General features: G+C 40.4%; 1 long non-coding RNA gene across 1 annotated transcript in view; it reads left to right on the top strand.

Moving 5' to 3' along the window:
* Positions 1-14,995, top strand: part of LOC143348085 (uncharacterized) — a 160,215-nt gene extending 145,220 nt beyond the window's left edge. Inside the window, exons 8-9 of the long non-coding RNA XR_013080707.1 lie at positions 14,261-14,613; positions 14,707-14,995. This is a non-coding gene — a long non-coding RNA (uncharacterized LOC143348085). The remainder of the gene's footprint in view (positions 1-14,260; positions 14,614-14,706) is intronic.
* The last annotated feature ends 6,044 nt before the right edge of the window (positions 14,996-21,039 follow it).

The raw sequence follows: 21,039 nt of genomic DNA, 5'->3' as shown, positions 1-21,039 counted from the left end.
GAAATTCCGCGCGCGCGCGACCGCGACCGTGAAACGTATTCGCGATTCGATTGCCTCCCACCGGTACAGCAACGTCTCGAAAAGCTGCTCAAAGGTGTCTTTTCTTGTTTCAATTTTAAAATACGACGTTAGAAATGGGAGGTATTGGCTCTCGTTTTACTAAATACACCGTTCAACCCAATACATATTTGACCAAATACTCGTTTGACGAGTCGACAAAACCATATCAGGCCTCGCCTTAGACGCCGAGACATTCAGTGGTGACTCGAGGAGCGTACATATAGGAACGGAAGGGTTGGTCGAGCGCTTGCGAGAGGGACGAAAGCGTAGCCTTCTGATGGCGAGTACGGGAGGCGCCACCACAGAATAAAAATTGGTATCGTTGTAAATCTCTGATCTACCTAACACGTTTCATAGAAGAATTAGTTAAAAATATTGTACGGGACTGTAATAAAAACAAACCAAACAGTAGTTCTTAACCCTTAAGTGGATTATTAGGTGCAGGTTTAAACTAATAATTACTTAATATATGTCTACTAATCTTCCATTAGTTCACTATTTTTTACATGCTTTAAAGGAAAGTTGATTTCGATTTATCAATTTGTAAAAATCAACATCATGTAAAATAATTCAGTCGAGATTGAGAATCCACTTAAGGGTTAAGCGTGTCGACGTCTTCCATTTTCAAGCAACTCGATTGCCATCTTGCTACCGTTCGATCGAAATAAATATTTAGAATAAAACGACGTTAGTTTCGTTCGTTTTAACCGATCGAACGAAGAAAATAGATACAGCGACATTTTATTTTATCTTAGATGACCAATTACTGAAACAGTTATCCCGTTTGGATAAAAAGGATTAAGTTTCGATCACATTTCGGGAAATCTGTTTCATCGTGCATCGTGGCGGCCAGATGACTCGTGCCGTCTGATACACACGACCAGAAAAAAAAGGTGTCTTTACGACGTCAGCCAGAATACGCTCTTATCCCCGGCGGATCCGATGGATCGTAAACATCCGATTTTATTGGGTCTTGGAGCGACGAGTGGGCACTTCTTTCTCGCTTCGGAATGATTAGAGGGAGATGTATTCCTGCAAGGGGTCGACGGAAGGACGCTTTTTTTATAGCCTCGCGTGGCTGCTCGTTCCGCGGAGACGTTGATTCTTCTCTCGAGTTTTTCGGGAGGATCAATGGCGGCTCCGTGTCTGCCTCGTTCGTATGGCTCAACTTTTTTCCCAATAATGTAGGCTTTTCCAGTAAAAGCGACACCACTTTCAATCGCCACAGTCCCTGTGTTCGTTATTTATTTCTAGTGTCGCTTTACGAGTCGTTACGAAGAGATACAAATAAGTGTTTGCTCGATTTATGGTCAACAGCACTCACGATTTGGTGGCAAAATTCAACGTAATGTAAAAATTGAGAATATTGTCACTGTAAGATAAAGAGTGAATTTTGCGATCGTACTGACGATGGAATCAATCGTTCAGTAGGAAATAATCCACGTTATACTCGATATATCGAAATCCAACGTTACGCAAGCTTTGGCTGTGCGAATCGCTCCGATATTTAGGTGCCGCGGGAATTCAGCGAGAAAAAGTTAATGGGCAGTATCTCCATTAGCGGATCGCTGTTCAAACGCAACGAAGGTCTGCTTTTTAAAAGAATACTGACAGGTGATGGGAAATGGATCGTTTAGAATAACGTCTGACGCAAAAGATTCTGTACCAAAGAAAACATTGCACCGTTAAGTACTCCGCGAGCCTTGACAAAACCTTGTCAAAACACGAAACTCTCTTATTTTCAACAGGGGCGGTGTCAACTTCCATTCATGTTCATTTGATTGGTATTATTGAGTCAGCGCTTTTTTAAATTGCTATACAAAGAAGATAAATAGAACTGTATTCTCAAATTTTTTCAAATTTAAAAACTAAAAATTACATTGAAATTCATTCGGTTGTTTAGACTCAATCGTATTAATAGTATAAATATATAAACGCACGTCTATAAGCATCAATACTAATTCGGTGAATAGTTTGTCAACTGACCGCCATCCATGAGAAGAGGCCGCTAAAATCACCTCCGAATTTTCAGATCGGTATGGTAGTCGGATTGGACCACGAAAGTCCATAAGGTGAAAGATCTACTTGTATATAGTATAGCTCGTCTGTGGTATTATCCAGGGAATTCAATGGAGCGTCGACGCGGATTCCGTTAACGATAAAATCGATTTACACGCGTCGTTTCGAATCGCGCGACAAACAGTCGGTAGCCGTGAAATCAATAGAGCCACGGAGCCGATAGTATTTCGCGATAATATCGATCGCGTTATCGCCGTGACGTTTCGTCCTTGATCGTCGTCGACTTTCCTCTCTCCCGATCGACGCGCTGCAGATAAACAAAAGAGATCCCAGATTTCCGTCGTACGAGAAAAAAATGCTCTCGGAGCATGGTATTCCGGTGCGTTTTCGATTTGTTCTCGTCTCACCACGTGTCAGGTTGCAACGAGGGAGCGAAACAAACGCTATTTATACGCGATATCGCGGCGCCCGGGACACGTGGAACGCGAAAGGAAGAAATTTCCAGTATTCACAGAGAAAGTTTCCAGTACGTGGCAGTTCAATTTCAGCTCGTTCGATCCGCTTCTTACCCCCGGCGTTCGGGGTTGATTTACTCGATCCTTGGGGAGAAGCAATCGGACGTACGGTCTGCACCCTCTATTAACGTTCTTCCGGGTCGTATCGAGAACATTCTTGATTTTATTCGTCGCTCCACCCGCGCAATATGTGGCCCAATATCGAGCAACTTAAAATAACGGAGATAGACAAAATTCTTATCGAAGACTACTCGATGCCTACTGGGACTTTGTTTGATAAATATTATAATTTCAAGTAATATTTGTGTGTTAATCTTGAATTAATGATCTGCCTCGAAGAATCCTCTCGTAGCATCGACTTCGTTCTTTCTCGCAATACCGTTTCGATTCAAGGTTCCGATTAATCGAGCGGTTTCACTGATCCAGGTCGTAAAACGATCACGATTCGTTGGATCGAACGCACGACGAAGGTCCCCTTCGATCGTGCTTCGCACCCTTGGACGTTTCAACGACCTTACCTTCTTGGCTCTCCTGATACACTTTCCTGTAACCCTGATCGCGATATTCCATTCCGGCTTACCTCAACATTCTATCTGCTCGGTCTAGATAAGTCAAGTAAATCGAACGCCTTGCCCCTTATTGTCCTTGTCGATCGCGCTGCCCCCGATAAAATCGTCGCAAACGATACAGAGACTGTCTACACCGAAGTAAATATTTTTATTTCCTCTCTTTAAAAGTAATTTCCTACGGATGGATTTCAATTCCTTGAGCAATACGTTGTAAAAGTATTAAATCGTAACAGATTTCGCGTGGGCCTTACGCAAAATCCGGGGTCCACATCCACGGCTTCCGTCGTCTCCATATTCGTGGATATACAGAACGCTATGATGTATCTTTCGTACGTTGATAAAATTAAGATTCTGTAATATAAACGGCAGCTAACAAGTAAACAACTTTAGACAAGAACGTATGGCTTATGGAAATTTAAGTGTTATAAGTGATATTTAGGTCAGTGGTTTTTTATTCTATTCGATAGACTTTCGAACGACATGATTAAATGTTGCACATTATGGTTGACAAACTCAAGATGTCCTTTATGTTTTGATAAAAAAGAAAAATAGCAAAAAATTATCTCTTTATACCAAGCAACAATCGCTCCAGGGTAAGGGACGATTGCAACACTTTCTCTGTCTTCCATTTTTTCTAATAATTTGAGTATCACTTGGCATACGATAAAGTAACCGTGAGAATAAAATTTTTATTTCAAGTGTAATACTTTTTGAGTTATTGTATTCCAAAGTTAAGTTACGTGTAGTTAGAGACAGAGTGAGCGCCCGCCCAAGCAAAAGAAAAAACATACATACATACATTCCGATGTGAGATGTTGCGATTTGGGTAATAATTCGTCGATATATCAGTCGATAAACTAGGTTTCCATATAATATCCAACAGTGATTTCCCCTACTCGTGATAAAAGTCAAGAACGATCGGTTTGAATTTCTTCGATCTCGAGAAAAAAGGGAAAACGATGCAGCGCGAGAGGAACAAAAGAACCGCCTGGTGGGACGCTTATATACATACGATCTCTAAATCGGTATACATTACGTCGCAAACATCGGAGATATGCACGTCTGGAGTCTCTTTTGCGCAGATTGCGCGACGACACGCAGGAATCAGATTCGATCGGGTGTCAAGGTCACGTCGTCGCTTATTTTTACATCCAGATCTCGAGAACACGAGGACTCCCGCCATGGCGATAAGGTAAATCAGAGAAGAACCGTCTTCTGCCGTCCCGAGTGTCGCACGATTTGGCACGGATCGACTCCGTCGATCTTTTCTCCGTTCTCGATCGACGATTTCGGACGTTCGTCGAAACGAGTGACTCACGCTTTCCGCCTCGCGACTCTGTCTATCGTCATTTCCGACGCAAATTATTTTTAAACTATGCAAATTGTTTGTCGTATCAAAAATATTTTAATCGTAGAGTCGAGAAAAAATAAACTGTCGTGTTCCGTAGAAATTTGCGTAATCGTTTTTTAAACCAATATCCTTCCATTTATAAGAATAATCTTAAATGAGATGCACCAATGGTTCATATTTAAAAACATCGTTTACGTGCAGGTCGTTGTACCTCTATTTTAAAACTCTATTTAAAAAGTTGCAGATGTCGCGGTATTTCCGTTTCGTCCATCTACCTGCATTTTCGGATTCAGAGACGGGATCAGAATTAACCCGAAGCTCGTAATACACTTATTTCCGGGAGACACGCGACAATTTCCGGTACTTTTGTACCAAGATATTTCCGTGGAAATGATTCTGATATAATACCTACCGATGTCCATGTTAAAACGACGAATTTCGTTCGGGAAAAAATCGCGTAAAAATATGTCGGAATATTCGTCGCGTTGCTTCTGACGAGGAAAATATTAACTTGCTCGTTTTTCGGGATTGAAAATACAGGAATCTCCGTAACAACATACTGTTTTTCCCGTTTCCCGAGTATTCGACCAACCGTTTTACGAAGCAATTTCCATAACACGGAGTCGCGTACAATTTGCGTTAAAAGCAAGTTTCTATTGGGAGATCGTTGTCACGCACGCGATATGATTAGCGTGATCGAGGAAACAATTGCACCAGCCACGGTTCGGACAGCCGTGGCTAGCCGTGAATTTGTAATTGTAATTTCACGTAAGCACGCGGTACGGTTTACTTACTCCACGAAACATTACCATCACGGTGTTACGTAAAACGCGTAACTTCGGCTCCAGCGAAGAATTAGATCGTAAAATTACTTGCGTCATCGTGAATCACTTGAAAACTGTCTGACACGGATCGTCGGGAGAAATTGAATTGCTACGAAGAAAGTAGCTTACCGAGGAATTGGGAAATCAGTTATTGTTGATATTCCTTGCTAGACAGAAAATAAAAGATCGTGGAAGTAATTGCGAGAACCGGAAAGTTTCAGCCATTGTTTAATCGTCTTTAAATTTACGAAACTTATTAGCAAAAAAATTCGCTTGTAAATTGTCGATGATTTTATTATCGTGGCAATCGACGTGTTCAGGTGCTCAGAAATTATGGTTCGTAGAGTGAAATAAAGAATATATAATTTGGAGAAATCTTAATTTTATTGTACAATATTTATCTAGATAGAAATGTCGAACAACGAGCGAGAAATTTGTCTCTATCTTGAGTTTTAAGGAAGAAAAATTTTCTTGGCAATTTTTAATATTGCTGGCTAATTTTTGTTCGTGATATATTATTATGACTGGGGCAATGACGTCCGTCGCAACATCGTCGTTTCAATGATCGTGTAAACCGATCGTAAGCTTGCAGATTGTTTACGCAATCGAGGTCGTCGTTAACGGGTTTCATGCAGAAAACGTCATCTCCGTCGAGAACGTCATCGAGTAACAGGAATTCCTCCACGAGTGGTCACGATCAGAATTGTTATTTCGAGAGATTTGTATAAAACCTTAATACTAAGAATATAATGATAAGAATATGCAAACACGTGGAGAATATTCGAAGAAAGTGACGCGTTTAAATAATAAAAATCGAGGAACCATCTCGACGCGATGTAAAACATAATTAATAAGTAATACAGTAACGTTTCGAATCATTCTATGCACTTGTGCTATGTCTGATGAAAAAGTATATCATCTAAATTCATTTTTTCAAAAAATGGAGTACAAAGTCGACGTGGATGGCCAAGAAAATGGCGAAGGGATTTATTTCAATCGGGGGAATCTACGATAATGAACTCCATTTGTTGATTGATATCGAGCAAGAGAGTATCTGCCCCACCCAGGACAGATTTCCGGGAAGATGACGGAAGGCAGGTGTCATTAATTGGAGAAGGAACGCGGAAGACGCGTCGAACAGAAAGAAAATAAATGACAGGGACCTAAGAGGGTGGCATCTAATTGTCAGTATGACAAACACCCTTCATGAATTCTTCAGAGTATTCAGAAATTGGGAAGATAGGAGGAAGCATTTCAGATAAGGAAAACAGTCTCTATGAATTTTCCAGGGTATTCGGCAATTGATGAGAGTTAAAGGAGTAAACAAGTCTCAAAATAAGGTGAAAATCAAGAATATGTATTTCTTGGCTGAGGCTTCATTAAAAAGTTATTAACAAATTAAATTAAAAAATTTCAAATAGTTCTGGAAAAATTATTTTTGGTTGCAGGGGTCAATTATAAGCATTTTTGGTCAATAGACATACCCCCGAAATCCTATCCACTTTTGAGAAAAAAAATTCAGTACAGGCGGAACTTTAAACGTTAATAACTTTTTAACGAAGACTCTATCAACAAATTAGTATTCTTGATTTTCGTCTTATTTTGACCTCTAGAATCTCTCATTAAAATTTTTCCCAGGGGTGGCCGAACACTCTATAGATAGTAAAGATAGGGTTTGGTCATAGGTGGTAACTATTTAAAATTTTTCATAGTTTTCAAAAATTGAGCGACACAATCGAGTGACCAAATAAAATGAAAATACATTCGAAAGGGCCACGTGGATCAAGGTATTTCAGATATGGTGGAATGGTGACAACCAGCCGATATCAAGAAATAAAGAAAAGTGGAAATTTCTTTGTGAAATTTCATCCCCTTTCGTAGTGGATAAGTGAAAAAATATGGGGAAGCGGATGGCACAGGATGATACAATGCTATTGAAACGGAATAGAGAGGGTGGAATCGAGGAAGGAACCTTTCAAGGGTGCTGCAACAAATAAAGCTCCAAGCTGCCGTCACAAACTGCTCCTGAGAAACGAGCACGTAAAATAAATTATAATAATCCGACGATTTACGAGACGTACAACTGTCTGTAAGAAAATATATATGAAACATAATTAATTTTGTAGAATACATTCTATGATTAGTATATTTATCCTATTGCTATAATAGAATTTGTATGTGGTAAATATAAAATAGTTTTATAGCTTAATATAGAAATTAAAAAAATAATGGGAAGGGAAGAAGTATAGATTTCACTTTGCATAAAAGCGTTCGTTAATCCATGGAAAATTTTCCATAAACGTTATCGTAAACAAAACTGGTAAAGCCCCACTTTCAGTGTACTCTGTTCTTTCATAATTCACGAAATAGCTATAAAATCGTGTACCTGGATACTCTCAAACTGATACCCTGGATAAGGAATTCAAACATCGATTGCTAGCTATAATCTCAAGCTTTCGTTTCGTAAAGCGATGCTTTCCATATTGAAAGTATTAAAATACTAATTTGCCTGAGTCGCTCAATTAGTTTTAATCTTTTTAACGAAGCTACGAAAGCAAGTATACAATAATTTTCATCCTACCACGATCTTTAAGTTTCCAAATATCAATTATTTAAATTTAAATAATACGTGTCGAAGTAACATTACATTCCAACTTGAGTGTTCAATCAATTTTATCTTTGTTGAATACTATGATTTAGTTAAAGAATAACTTGATTTCTTTAAGAATAAAAGTATGTTACTATTGACCTCATGCCGTCTTAGAATCGCTCCAGAGTAAGGGATGGTTGTAACACTTTCTCTGTCATCCATTTTTTTCCTAATAACTTGAGTATTACTTAGCATACAACAAAGTAACCGTGATCGAATACTGTCGCATAATTAGCTAACATTTTCATACCAAAATTTTTATTTCAAGTGTAATACTTTTCGACTTATTGTTAAATAAATACAACAGAGTTTCGATCTAAGATATATTTAATTAAGGCGTAATAGTTTTACAAGACGAAAATGCTGTTCACAGTTTACACGGTTTTCTGCTAATTGAGCTTGAGGCTCGGAAAAAGCCGAGACGCTCAGGGGGTGCCATAAACGAGTGTCCTCAGGTAATACTGATCTTAGCAAGGGAAGGGACCGCACCATTGGATACAAATTTCCATTAAAAATACATACGGATGCAATGCTTATTCTCAACGTAAAGTCAAAGTGTTTATTGAGTCCGGTCTCCCCTACCCTGGTATCCCACAAAATCGCCGATGAAAAATAAAATCGTGAGTTCTAGATGAAAACATGGAAAGCAATTTCAGAGGTTGGCCTATTAATAGATGACTGGAATGGTTGTTACGTTACTGGCACGGTGAAGTTGACAGCACGTGAACTCCCCCGTTGAGGGTTTCGGCGTAGAGACAGGCGCGCGTGCCGCCGCGAGTAGGCGTAGGGTCGTAAATTCTCCCTTCGACGAGGGGTAAAAAGATCCGGGCGAGCTTGCCTTTTCGCGGGGATCGTGACCTTGCCACGTGGAGGCCTCCGGAGCTGGGTGGGAGGCCTCGAAGGACGAGGGAATGTTAACCCGGAAGAACGGCACGAGTCTAATAAAGGGGATCGTCGGCTTCAGGCACCCTTCGACCGCGCAGTTCCACGCGGTGAACGAAAAAAAAGAAGAAAAAATAATCCTAGAATCCATGATCTCGATCAGTCCTAGTCTCTCGACCATTATCAAACGAGAGTAAACAGCACGATTGGCTAGATAAGGGTATAATTAGTTCTACTCGAGTTCTGAAACGAAAAAGTTCCGAATAACGTCGATGTTACGAACAAAAAAAGAAAACGGATCTGATCGTTTTAGTTAAAATATCTCTTTCCTTTGATTCTTCGTAATTTTCATTTATTCCTATCTAGCAATGGTTATATACTTCCAGTTTGTTCGATTACTACCTTTAATTCATTTCTCCGTTGATTTATTAGTCTTAATTAATTATTTCTAAGGCGCTTTGATATTCTGTGGTGGAAACTCAGATACCAGTGACAGTTGAACAAGTTAATTGATCGAAATTCATTACAAAATATCAATATATTATTTCGAAGACAGTTCGATATCCGTAAAAGAAGACGACGAAATGTAAAATATACGTAAGGTCGATTATCATCATTTTCGAGTCAATCAATGACGAGTCCGAGAGAAATTTAAATAAAATTAGTATACGTCTGAAAAACCATACGTCAAGAGGTGAAATATTAAACATCGAGTTTGTCTCGTTCTACAGCTTCCGTAGACATCTTGCGACTTATTTATTTTTTCGTGTACTCCAAACGAAAGGGATTTCTCTTCGCTTTTTATGGATCACGACCTCGCGTGCATTAGAGAGAATTACAACAGGGATCAGTTGCTAACCCGCTGGATCGAATTTTGGTTAACGAGCAACATCCGCAATGTTTACCGAGTAGAATTAAGGGACGCATAGTCCTTTTCAACGACGAAGGTCGAGTCCAATGGTGAAAGCTGTCGAGGGTGCACGCCTCCTGAACCACACTGGAGGAATAACAAGAAAATTTCGAACAAAAACTGTTTCCAATTACTGGAAATTGCATCGACTTGCTAATAAGATCGAAAGAGCCTTAAGAAAGCTATTTGACGAAGTATTAATAATAACTCATTCTGCTGAAAAGAGGGAGGATTCGTGGTACAAATCACAATTAGGGAACAACGTTGAGAAAGTGTGAGCATCTCGGTATGAACCGACGTAGTAATCTCGTCACAGATTGTATCTCTCTTATTTGTTGTTAGAAATAGCACCAATGCCACGCGTAATCTTTTCTATCAGTCTTCACGTACTACTATAAACTTGGGCTGGGTGTGTGAATGAAGATAAACTATGCAGTTCCAACAGTTACATTTATATTCACCTGATTCGACTCGAGAATAGTTCGAAAGATCGTCGGTGTAATCGTGTGAATATGTCTGAAAATTATTTTACCACCGAGTTAATATCTGGTTATTGAACAAAATTTAATCCTTCGGTATAGTGGAACCGATTGAAATTGTAATCGTTTTATAATTCGATGAGACTCAAATTGACTAATTTTTCGACCGATTGACTCTTGTACCTTGATTACACGAACTATAAAAGATTTGTTTCCTAAAATCGAATCAAAATAAAAACATACATTTTAAATCGTGAAACTAAAATCAAAAAGTATCATGATATAAAATTAAAATGTAATAAAATTTTTATTTATCGTATGAATATGAGGTTGAATTGAAATTAGGTTGAAAAGCAGCCTTTGTGGACTCTTTTCTGAATATTATATAACGCCGTGCACACTGTGCAAACACGGACAATAGAAACGTTTAATAATAATTAAAATGATACAATTTTCGCAAAAATTTATTCCCAGATATTCTTTGACTTTTTCGTTGTTATAAATTTCGCAATATTCATCAGGAACAGAAAATAATTTTCAATTTCCTTTCGCGAGTATCAACGAAACGATTGCACGATCGTGAAATAATGTTGTTTCGATCGAAACATAATATTCGCGTCTCCCTCACCGATCCCATTAATCTATGCTTTCAGCGATATCTTACCCACGTGTAATATAAATAGGTATTTCGGTATCCCAGGCTATAGTTATGCAAATGAACGACCTTCGTCGAGTCTTTTCTGTCCAATAACGCGTCCTGTTTAATGTTTGTTCACGAGCGTGGTCCCTTTTGTCACCCTTTTCCTTCTGTTCCCTTTTCCCCGCCGTATATTGCTTTTCGTTTTGTGTCAATATCATTGTCAGGTTCTTAAAATGGAGTTTTAGCAACTTCGTACTAACTTACACTTTTAAACCGAATTTACATTCGCTTCGTAAAGTCGATGCTCATTAACTTTAATGGTATTGAAATTTATACTATATTATGCGTAAAATGTATTCATGTTAGACTAAATATCGTTTTTGGCCATGGGTGTTTACGTATCTGTTCGCCTATAAATTATTTATATATTTATTAAAAGGAATTGTTCTAACAATAAGAATTTGAATCGTATCCTTTACTAGCCAACGTTTATCGTTTATCTTCTATCTATTCTGGCTATGTTATTAATAATAACACTTTGTTATTGTTAGAATATAATCGATACAACCTTGCGAATTAAAGTTGTGTTTTAAGTTTTATCAATGGCCAATTTACCAAGAATTAACCAGGGCTGTATCGAGTATTTACAAATTTATCGATTCTCTATATTCAGAATTAAGTATCTAATAAGTAACCAAGCCACAGGATTAATCGAAATAAAATTGTGAATCGTTATATATTAACATTTGTTATATTCAGTGAGTAAAATATTTATCAAATCAATACGAACGATGTCCTTTTCATAGCGGGTGTTTCTCGACAAATATAAACTACCGTCGAACAGGAAGCGAAGCAAGAGTTGTCCGAAGAGAACGACGAAGCAAAAGCTGCGATTAATTCTTCGGAAATCACGGGAAAGTTATCTCATTTTAATCCGTGTCTTGGTAATTTGGCATTTGTTTTAAATCCATCGGAATACAAGGGGGCGCGTTGTTATCTGGGAATTATCACGGATTAACAGAGCATCGCGAGGCGTCGTGCTGTTATTGACGTATGTTCGCGCGAACAGATTATTGGATTTTCGAGGAACTTCGCGCTAGAGTGACTTATTCTAACGTTGCCTTTGGAATCGTAAGCCTAACAAATTCTGAAAAAATGAGTAATCATTTCTTTTGCTATTAAAAATGGTATTTGTCTCAATTTCTAGTATAAATTATGTTTATATTGTTGTGATGTTTTATCGATAACAAAATTGAGTAAATCTTGTTGTCTGTCTTGCATGTAAGCGTATATTTTCCAATTTACCACTCGGTTACAAAATGTAAAATATTTATTACCCGGCCTTTCTCGGGTGGACGTGGACGGAGTTTGGGAAAATCTAGCTAAAAAATTGTCTGTTCGTTTCTAAAAAGACATTTTTAATACCGCTATATATTTTTGTTAACAATATCGTATACTCGTTACTTCGCAATTTGATATTCTCATATTTCGTGTTTTCTTTCTATACTTAGCCCTAGAGAGTTCCGATTTAACATCATTATCGTGTATATCAGCACTGTCGCTAACTCTGTGTAACGTATGTAGCCTAATCTACGCGTGATTCGTCTTTTAGTCAATATTTTAGCGATTAAATCTGTATTCGTATCCGTAAATATCACGTCATTCGTGTCCTTCGAACCCTGTGTCATCTAGGTCTTCGGTGGCCTCCATTGAAATCTACTAAACTTTGCCTCGTTCTGTCCCCCCTTGTTGCTATTTTCAGAGTCCTTAAAAATCCATTCCGTTTCCCTCGGAATATCGCTCAAAGTTAAAAAAAAACCAGTCAGTCTTCGAACAAACGATAACCAACTGTTTATTGTACGCATTAGCGATCATTGTCCACGATAAATAGAAAATTGTTCGTCGCGTGGTAAGAATAACATCGCATTGTTCCAGTCAAGAAATGCATTTCATTTACAGACTTGCCAATAGAAATTGTGCAGAAACAGAAGTAGGACGCGCAGAATACTTTCTGCAACCAAGAAAGAAAGACACGATCAGACGATACATTGTCTCCGTGCGTTACAACAGCTTTAACGGAAACAAAACATCGTTTATGACTTTGCAAATATTAATCTATCAAAACTTTTCTACTCCATTTGGCTAATACTGGTTTCGTAATGAAATATGTGGCTAATTTGGAACACCACGATATTAAAAAATCGTGATTTTGCCATCTATCGATTACGACTGCCATTTGTTGCAATTAGCGTGCATATACCTGAACTCCAAAGCAACGTTCGTAAAAGAATATTGCAGAAAATATTGCAGTCTGAGTTTTTACAAGATGGTCCTTGACAGGTGTTCGTGACAGCGCTATCTCAGTAAATGTATTTCGACTTGGAACATCGTGTCGGTTAATCGGTTATTAGCTCGTACGCAAAGAGCGAGTCAGCTATGCGATTTTATGGGACGGTCGCGATTAATCGATGAACTATGGAATTGTGTACAATTGGGTCTTTAAATTTGACTGTTACCAGTCGATTTTATAAGAGTTCTGCAAGCAAGTGAAACATGTGTATGAAAAACGTATTCCATATTAGAGTAACTGACCCTACAGGCAGAATTCAATGCATCGCCAAAGAAGGAATTTTACAAATATCTGGAAAACTAAGGCCTTGCGGCGGTTATATGCGCAGGAAAATATCGTTCAGAATCTTATCTTCCACGACATATTTAAAAATCATCGAAATCGAAGTCGAGGCCCCAAAAGTAAATAATTAACGCGCGAGGGGTTAAATACGATAGCGTTCCGTTCAAGTGGCAGAGCGGGCTTTTCTTTCCATTGGTCAGAGAGAAAGGGGGAAAGGCACGAGGGGACAAAGTGCCGAGGCTCCGTGTCCCGTAGGAGACGCGGCGCGCACGGAACGGAAAGACCGGAGTCTCATTGAAGTCTACATCCGCCGCCTCGTTGTCTCGCGCGGTTGATAAGGGGGGAGGGTTTCTGTTACAAGGGGGGATGCTGCCCGCTCTCGAATGTGTCTGCGACCTCGCTCGGACCTTGAACGCGGCTCCTTAGCCGAGGCGTTGCGAGCGGAACGGCCGTTTTAAGGCCGATTCACACTTCGTCCCGTTTGTTTGCTCGACGCGTACCTTGCGGAGGGTTAACCACGAGCGTCAAAAAGAGGCCCACGTTTTTCCCTTCTTTCTCGGCCCGTTTCTCTCTGTTTGCCCAGCCCCGGGAATTTACTCTTTTTATTACGGGTCCTGTTTGTCGAGCTGACGAACTCCGTTCGCGGATATATTTATTTCTACTTAAATACGAAACTGGTACTTTGAACGTATGAAATACGTTAGCTTTGTATTAAATTCCTTTGTTTAGGATCGAGCACGTTCGAGCGAATCATCGAAAAGGAGGAACTTTCGGTGTCAAAGGCGAAACGAACAAAGTGCTTTGTCCGGTGGAGGAGCCGGTTAAGTGTGAATCGAGCTTTACGCGCATTCTGTGCTTCAAAGGGGAGGAGGAGGCCTGGATACTCATGGCCGTGGTGTGCGCGTCCGTGAGGGCGTCCTGGAGGCTAAATCCCAGTCTGGGAACAGAGATGCCAGAAAGGCACCGAAGGTGCTCTCTCACACTATGTCAGATCACGCGTACGTGAGCTCGTGGAGTTTCGGAAACCCGACAAAGGCAAAATGACGCATGCCCTCTTTCTCGATTCACCGAAGCTGCCCAAAGTAAGTAAGGACCGTCTCGTAGGAGTCGAGAGAGAAAGGCTCACACTTCCCTTCTCGCTCTTGAACAACTAATATCCGACCTCCCGTCAACAGGTCCTCACTGGCCTCTGCTGACCGCTGCTGACCACTCCTCTTACTTCTGACAACGTATAACGATTACTACTGACGTCTGCCTGCCTCCGCTGGACTCTGCTGACCGCTACTGACCACTTCTGATGCTTCCGACAACGTATAACGATTACTACTTGTTACTGCTTGCCCCTGCTGGACTCTACTTGCCTCTGCATGCCTCTGCTGGCCTCCGTTGGCCTCTGCTGACCGCTGCTGGCCACTGCTGACCACCGCTTATATTTCTGGCAACGTACAACGATTACTACTGGCTACTGCCACCCTCTGCTGACCACTGCCAGCATCTCCCGACCTAAGTTGGCCTCTGCCAACATTTCCCGACGTCAGCTGACCATCGCTGACCACTGCTGACCGTTGCTGACAACTTGTCACATAATGTAATATAATATAATATGTTTATATGTATTAAAGTTTTGTATAATGTAAATTTATGGCAATAAATGATATAATTTCAAAGAATTCTATGTTTTCTCATCATTTTTTACCTCTCTTTCCCTCTCCAAATTTCTGCGAATTCCTGGAAATAACGTCATTTCTAAGAAATCCTGAAAATTCTCGGAACCCTGAAACTTATCGGCGTCCCTGAAACTTACCGGCGTCCCTGAAACTTCTAGGAATCCCTGAAATTTCCAAGAAGTTTCAGGCAGCGGCTAAAATTCCGGCCTGAATTTTTCGGCCAAAAATTTAAAGAGCTGTTACGTAACATTACGTAATATTACGTAATATTACGTAATAGCTCTTCAAAATTTCTCCGGCCGGAATTTTTCGGCCGAAATTACGTAATATTACGTAACATTATGTAATATTACGTAATATTACGTAATAACCCTTTAAAATTTTTCGCGGCTGGAATTTTCCGGCAAAAATTACGTAATATTACGTAACATTATATAATATTACGTAATATTACGTAATAGCTCTTCAAAATTTCTCCGGCCGGAATTTTTCGGCAAGAATTACGTAATATTACGTAACATTATATAATATTACGTAATATTACGTAATAGCTCTTCAAAATTTCCCCGGCCGGAATTTTTCGGCAAGAATTACGTAATATTACGTAATATTACATAATGTTACGTAATATTACGTAATTTGAAATCGCGGGAAATTTGAAATCTTTCCGGGGAACTTAGAAAATTTTAAAAGATTAGGAGTGTCTTATAATTAAGGGGATGATTTCGATAGGAAAAGAAGGGTAAAAATGATGAGAACACATAGAATTCTTTGAAATTATATCATTTATTGCCATAGATTTACATTATACAACACTTTAATACATATAAACATATTATATTATATTACATCGTGTCACAATTTGTCAGCAACGGTCAGCAGTGGTCAGCGATGGTCAGCGATGGTCAGCGTTAGTCTGCGTTGGTCAGCGATGGTCAGCTGACGTCGGGAGATGATGGCAGAGGTCAGCAGAGGGTGGCAGGAGTCGTAGTAATCGTTGTACGTTGCCAGGAATATAAGCGGTGGTCAGCAGAGGCCAGCAGTGGCCAGCAGAGATCACCAGGGGCGAATAGTAGCAAGTAGTAAGCGTTATATGTTGTCGGAAGCATCAGAGGTGGTCAGCAGCGGTCAGCAGAGACGAGCAGAGGCATGCAGTGGGAAGCAGAGATCAGCAGGGGTGAACAGTAGCATGTAGTAATTGTTATACGATGTCAGAAGCGTCAGGGGTGGTCAGCAGTGTTCAGCAGAGGCCAGCAAAGGCATGCACAGACAAGCAGAAACCTAGAAAGGCAAGCAGAGACTTGTAGGGGCATGCAGTAGTAAGTATTAATCGTTGTACATTATCAGAAATACCTGCAGTGGTCAGTAGCGTTCGGCAGAGGCCAGGAAAGTTCAGTAGAGACAAGCACACGCTGACAGAGATCAGCAAAGACCAACAGAGGTTAGCAGAAGTCAGTAGTAATCGTTATAGGTTGTCAGAAATATAAGCGATGGTCAGCAGAGTCCAGCAGAGGCAAGCAGTAATCAGGAGCAGTCAGTAACAGTCGCTGTATGGTGTGAAAAGTTGTCGGGAGTTCTGTACTTTTGTCAGCACTGGTCGTCAGAGGTCATCAGAGGCAAATAGAAACCAGGAGTAATTTGCAGAGTTAGGTAATGAACTCTAGGAAAGGCAAGTAAAAATACCTGGCCAGTCGAGATTCCGAATCGTATGCCGTAGACGGGAGGTCGGATTTCAGTTGTTAAAAGCGAGAAGGCAAATGTAAGCCTTTCTTTCTGGACTCCCACGAGGCGGTCCGAAGTTACTTCGGGCAGCTTCGGAATAATCGAGAAAGAGGGCATGTGTCAGTTTGCCTTTGTCGACTTTCCGAAACTCCACGAGCTCACGTACGCGTGATCTTCCATGTGTGAGTAGGGCACCGGGTGGTGAATCTGGCATCTCTGTCTGGGAATGTAGTGCGTTTGCCCAAGGACAGCACACACGACCGAATGGCAGTCGAGGGTGGCCTCGAGTCGGGCGCGTCCGCTGGAACGATTCCTTTGAGAAGACAATGGCCGACATCGGGCCGGCCGATAATTGAATTCCGAGTATGAACGAGATTCGCGTGTCGTTTTATGTCGTGCGGCGGCTGTCGATCTCCGTGCGAGCCCCTAGTTGTTTCGATCCGGCGGTGCATCTGTCTGGAAAATGACAGATGCCGTACGATAATAGTCGGGTTCGTTAGGGCGCGATCCCGCGTATCAATAACCGTTACAATTGCCGGGGAAATGGCGACGATAACCGATCGCATATGGCGTATACCTCCGTCCCGGGGATTCTATAATTGCAACGGTGGCAATTAATCTTTCCCCTGGCTAGCACGTTCGTTTAATATTGGTCTCTGATGCATTGACTTTCTTCGTGCGGACGCACAGTGGGGTATTTACCCCGAAAAGTCAGACATAAGACGATTGTAAAAATTTCACGTATAAGCTACGATAATTTTGCTGCCTGAGGTAGTCGAGTATGGGAGGAACATTATATCAACATTCACGAACTGCTGTGCTTCGTCGAAAGTTAAGAGATTTTATGGCACACGTTTCTACCTTAGCCATTCTCCGAAACACTGTTCGCTTATTAGCAATTTTTACATTTTTCATACGCCTCTGAACGGGTATTACTTTTTCATCGTATGTATTTGTATATTTGTATTGACATACGCCTTTGAACGGGTATTACTTTTCCATCGTATGTATTTGTACATTTGTATTGACACATCCCCGAAATCCTAACCATTTTCGAAAAAAAAATTCTTCACCGAAAATATGTTTAAAAAATCATAATACTTAATAATAATAATTAAATTGGCAAAATTGGTAACACGATGTAGTTTTTATCCAGAACATTTTATTGCGAATTGTTTCTGTAAATAGTTCACATTTTGCGTTTTAGAGATTGCTCCGTATCGACGATCAATTTCCCTACGAGTCGAAAAATGTTGCACAAACATCTATTCGAAAGCCAAGCAACGGACGGGCAAACTAGTCCACAGCGCTTGAAACATGAATGTAAATCGGTGGACGCGTAAACATGTCCACAGCGCTGAAAGGTTAAACTGATATGTAGTTCACGTCGGTCGTCGATAACCGATACAGTTAAGTATAACCAAGTCGATGCAAAATCAATTGGCCGTTCAAGGTCTCTCCCCTCCATCGTGAATCCTGCTACGCGAACCTCATTTTGTTAAGATGAATTCCTTCATCGTTCAACGACGAAACAAACTCCACTGTTAGCAATGTTTCCCGCTGGATGCAGAGAACAGAGCTCATTCCACTTTCTCACACTATGCCAGATCACGCGTAAGTGACCTCGTAGAGTTCTCGGAGAGTCGACGAAGGCACATGCGATGCTCTTGTCTCATCTCATATAAAATCTCAAAAATGCGCAGAAAGATTTCAAATCAATTTTTGAGAAAGTGGAATGAGGTGTTCCAGGGCACCCGGGGCTCCGTCTGGCATCTCTGTCCTGGTAGTCTTTAACACATCGACTAGTGAGTGGCATAATCGTACACCGAGGAGTCAGAGAAATTAATCTTCGAGATTAGATGTTGGAGAAAATAAATCTACATGGAACTCTTGAATTTTAAGTTTCGTTCTCGCGAACAAATTTAGGGGTATGGTCTGGCAATCGACGCGTTAAATAGGAACAATCTAGACTCGGATGCGAAAACAGAAATCACGATAACAATCTAACGCATCGGAATAATTTCAGCGTACCGTCAAGATAATTCTGACGTTCGCTCCGCCTACGTTCAAATCTCCCAGCCCCAATTTTGCCTGGATGCGCATGGAAGCTTAATACCGAGATGCACCATATAATGCAACGGTAGCAGAGGAGCCAGTCGTGGGCGAGGGGAATCAAAGAGAGAAAGTTCACGATAGGAGACGAGAGGTGAGACAGGTTGCGTGGCAACCAACGCCCACGAAATGCCACGCGCCATCATCCGCTACACGAATTTTCTCCTGGTCGTTAAATAGTATCGCTTTGTTGGATTCTACGAACGCGAAGTAAGGCAACCCCTCGCGGGCCAATTATGCAACCGTGGATGCGCTTCTGCGTCGCACAATTCGCGTGATTCACCTGTTCCCAGCGTCGGTATTACGAAGCCCCTGTTACTCGTTCGGTTTCGAATATTTTTAATCGAGTTTCTCAAATTTACAATACTCTGTTCGGTGCGAAATATTTACGAGATGCGATCTTTAAACTTTTATACGAATTGGGAGAATAGGGTGTCATCGAGCATCTTGGTCAATTTAAAATCGTATTGAAATGGTCGGGGACATATCTTCAAATTCAAGTACTCAAGTATTTTTAACGCTTTGACTGCCACGTCATTCATACACGAGCGACAGAGGACTTTCAACTATGAAATTAGAAAAATTAATTCTCAAGTAGAGACATCGAGGGAAAAAATTTGGATAGGATTTATGAATTTTAACGAACGTACGTTTTCGTCTGGCAGTGAACGTGTTAAAAAGAGTCTTGTAAACGTCAGTTTGGACAATTGTACGGGATTTTAGAAATGTTTGTAAAAATTCTTTGTTAATTGACTTTGATTGCTACTTTAAACACTATTATGCTGCAATTAATTAACTTCCATGACTCATTTACTTGCGGTATTAATACGTAAGTTACCTTCACTACTTTCACGCGATTCGAATGAGAGGGTTGACTTTGCAATCCCGCGAATATGTGCAAATTCATTCGATTTCACTGCAATATCGTTTCTACAGATGTAGCGACTGTTCTTACAATTAAAAATATTTATTGTTTATTCTGATATCTAACGATAGTTTTTAATTGACCATCTCTAAGATCAAGATACACGTACAACGCTAAATCACTATCAAGTAAGTAAAGTAAATCTGACGATAGTTATTAATCGATCATTAAAAATGAATCTAAACGTTTCAACGCTATAACTATTTCTCCCAATACTTACCAATATTTCCAGAATATTTATCAATCTTCGTTAGACTGATTCTGCTGTACGCGCGTCGAGCTTTCGTTTCGTTTTCTTACGCGATGAAAATTGTTTTTCTATTATCGGGAAACAAAAAATCGTTTTCAGCGATTCGAAACTCGTTCATTAGCGAATCGAGTTTAAACCAATTTTAGAAATGCAATCGCCTCGCCGTGCTCGAGGAGCATGAAAGGACGACCCTGCAGCATTTCCTGGCTGCCTCGACTGTTAATCACAGGCAATGGAACTTTACCGAGAACCGATTACACGTTCTTTCACGCAATCTTCGCTCTGTTTAATTACACGCGTTAATCGAGTTTCTTTTTACTCGGTTACGTTCTTTATCTAACGAATCTCGAGACACCCTTCGCGAGGCGAACAACGAATCAATTAACTGCAACGACTTTTGTTTCCGTAGACAATGGGAGAGGCTGAATTCGTTCGACGGTTCCGAACGTTAACCACGACGCTTCGATCAATTTCTTTCCCCCCCGGTGCATTCCTTATTTTGCGCAAAACCAGTTTCCAGCACCACTTTCGATCGAACTTTCAATTTTTCTCGTTTCTTCCCTCGATAGCATCATTTACGACGCCTTTTCTCTGCTTCGACGCCGAAGATTAACTCTGGAGTCTGCGTAAAAAGAAGCAGATGATTTTCTAACTCTTGCTTTCGATTATAAAAAATTTCGATCTATCGATATTCAGAAAAAAATGATACCTTTCAAGATCGACGTATTTCCAATTTTCTTCGCTTCTTCGAGACGTTTACTTTCCAATATTATTTGTAGTAGATCGATGGGTATGTAGAAGATTACACTTCTTCGATCGGGGGGATGATCAG

This window comes from Colletes latitarsis, chromosome 11, assembly GCF_051014445.1.
Source record: "Colletes latitarsis isolate SP2378_abdomen chromosome 11, iyColLati1, whole genome shotgun sequence".
Classification (NCBI taxonomy): domain Eukaryota; kingdom Metazoa; phylum Arthropoda; class Insecta; order Hymenoptera; family Colletidae; genus Colletes; species Colletes latitarsis.
The sequence above is the reverse complement of the archived record's forward strand: the minus strand, read 5'-3'. Positions and strand labels throughout refer to the sequence as shown.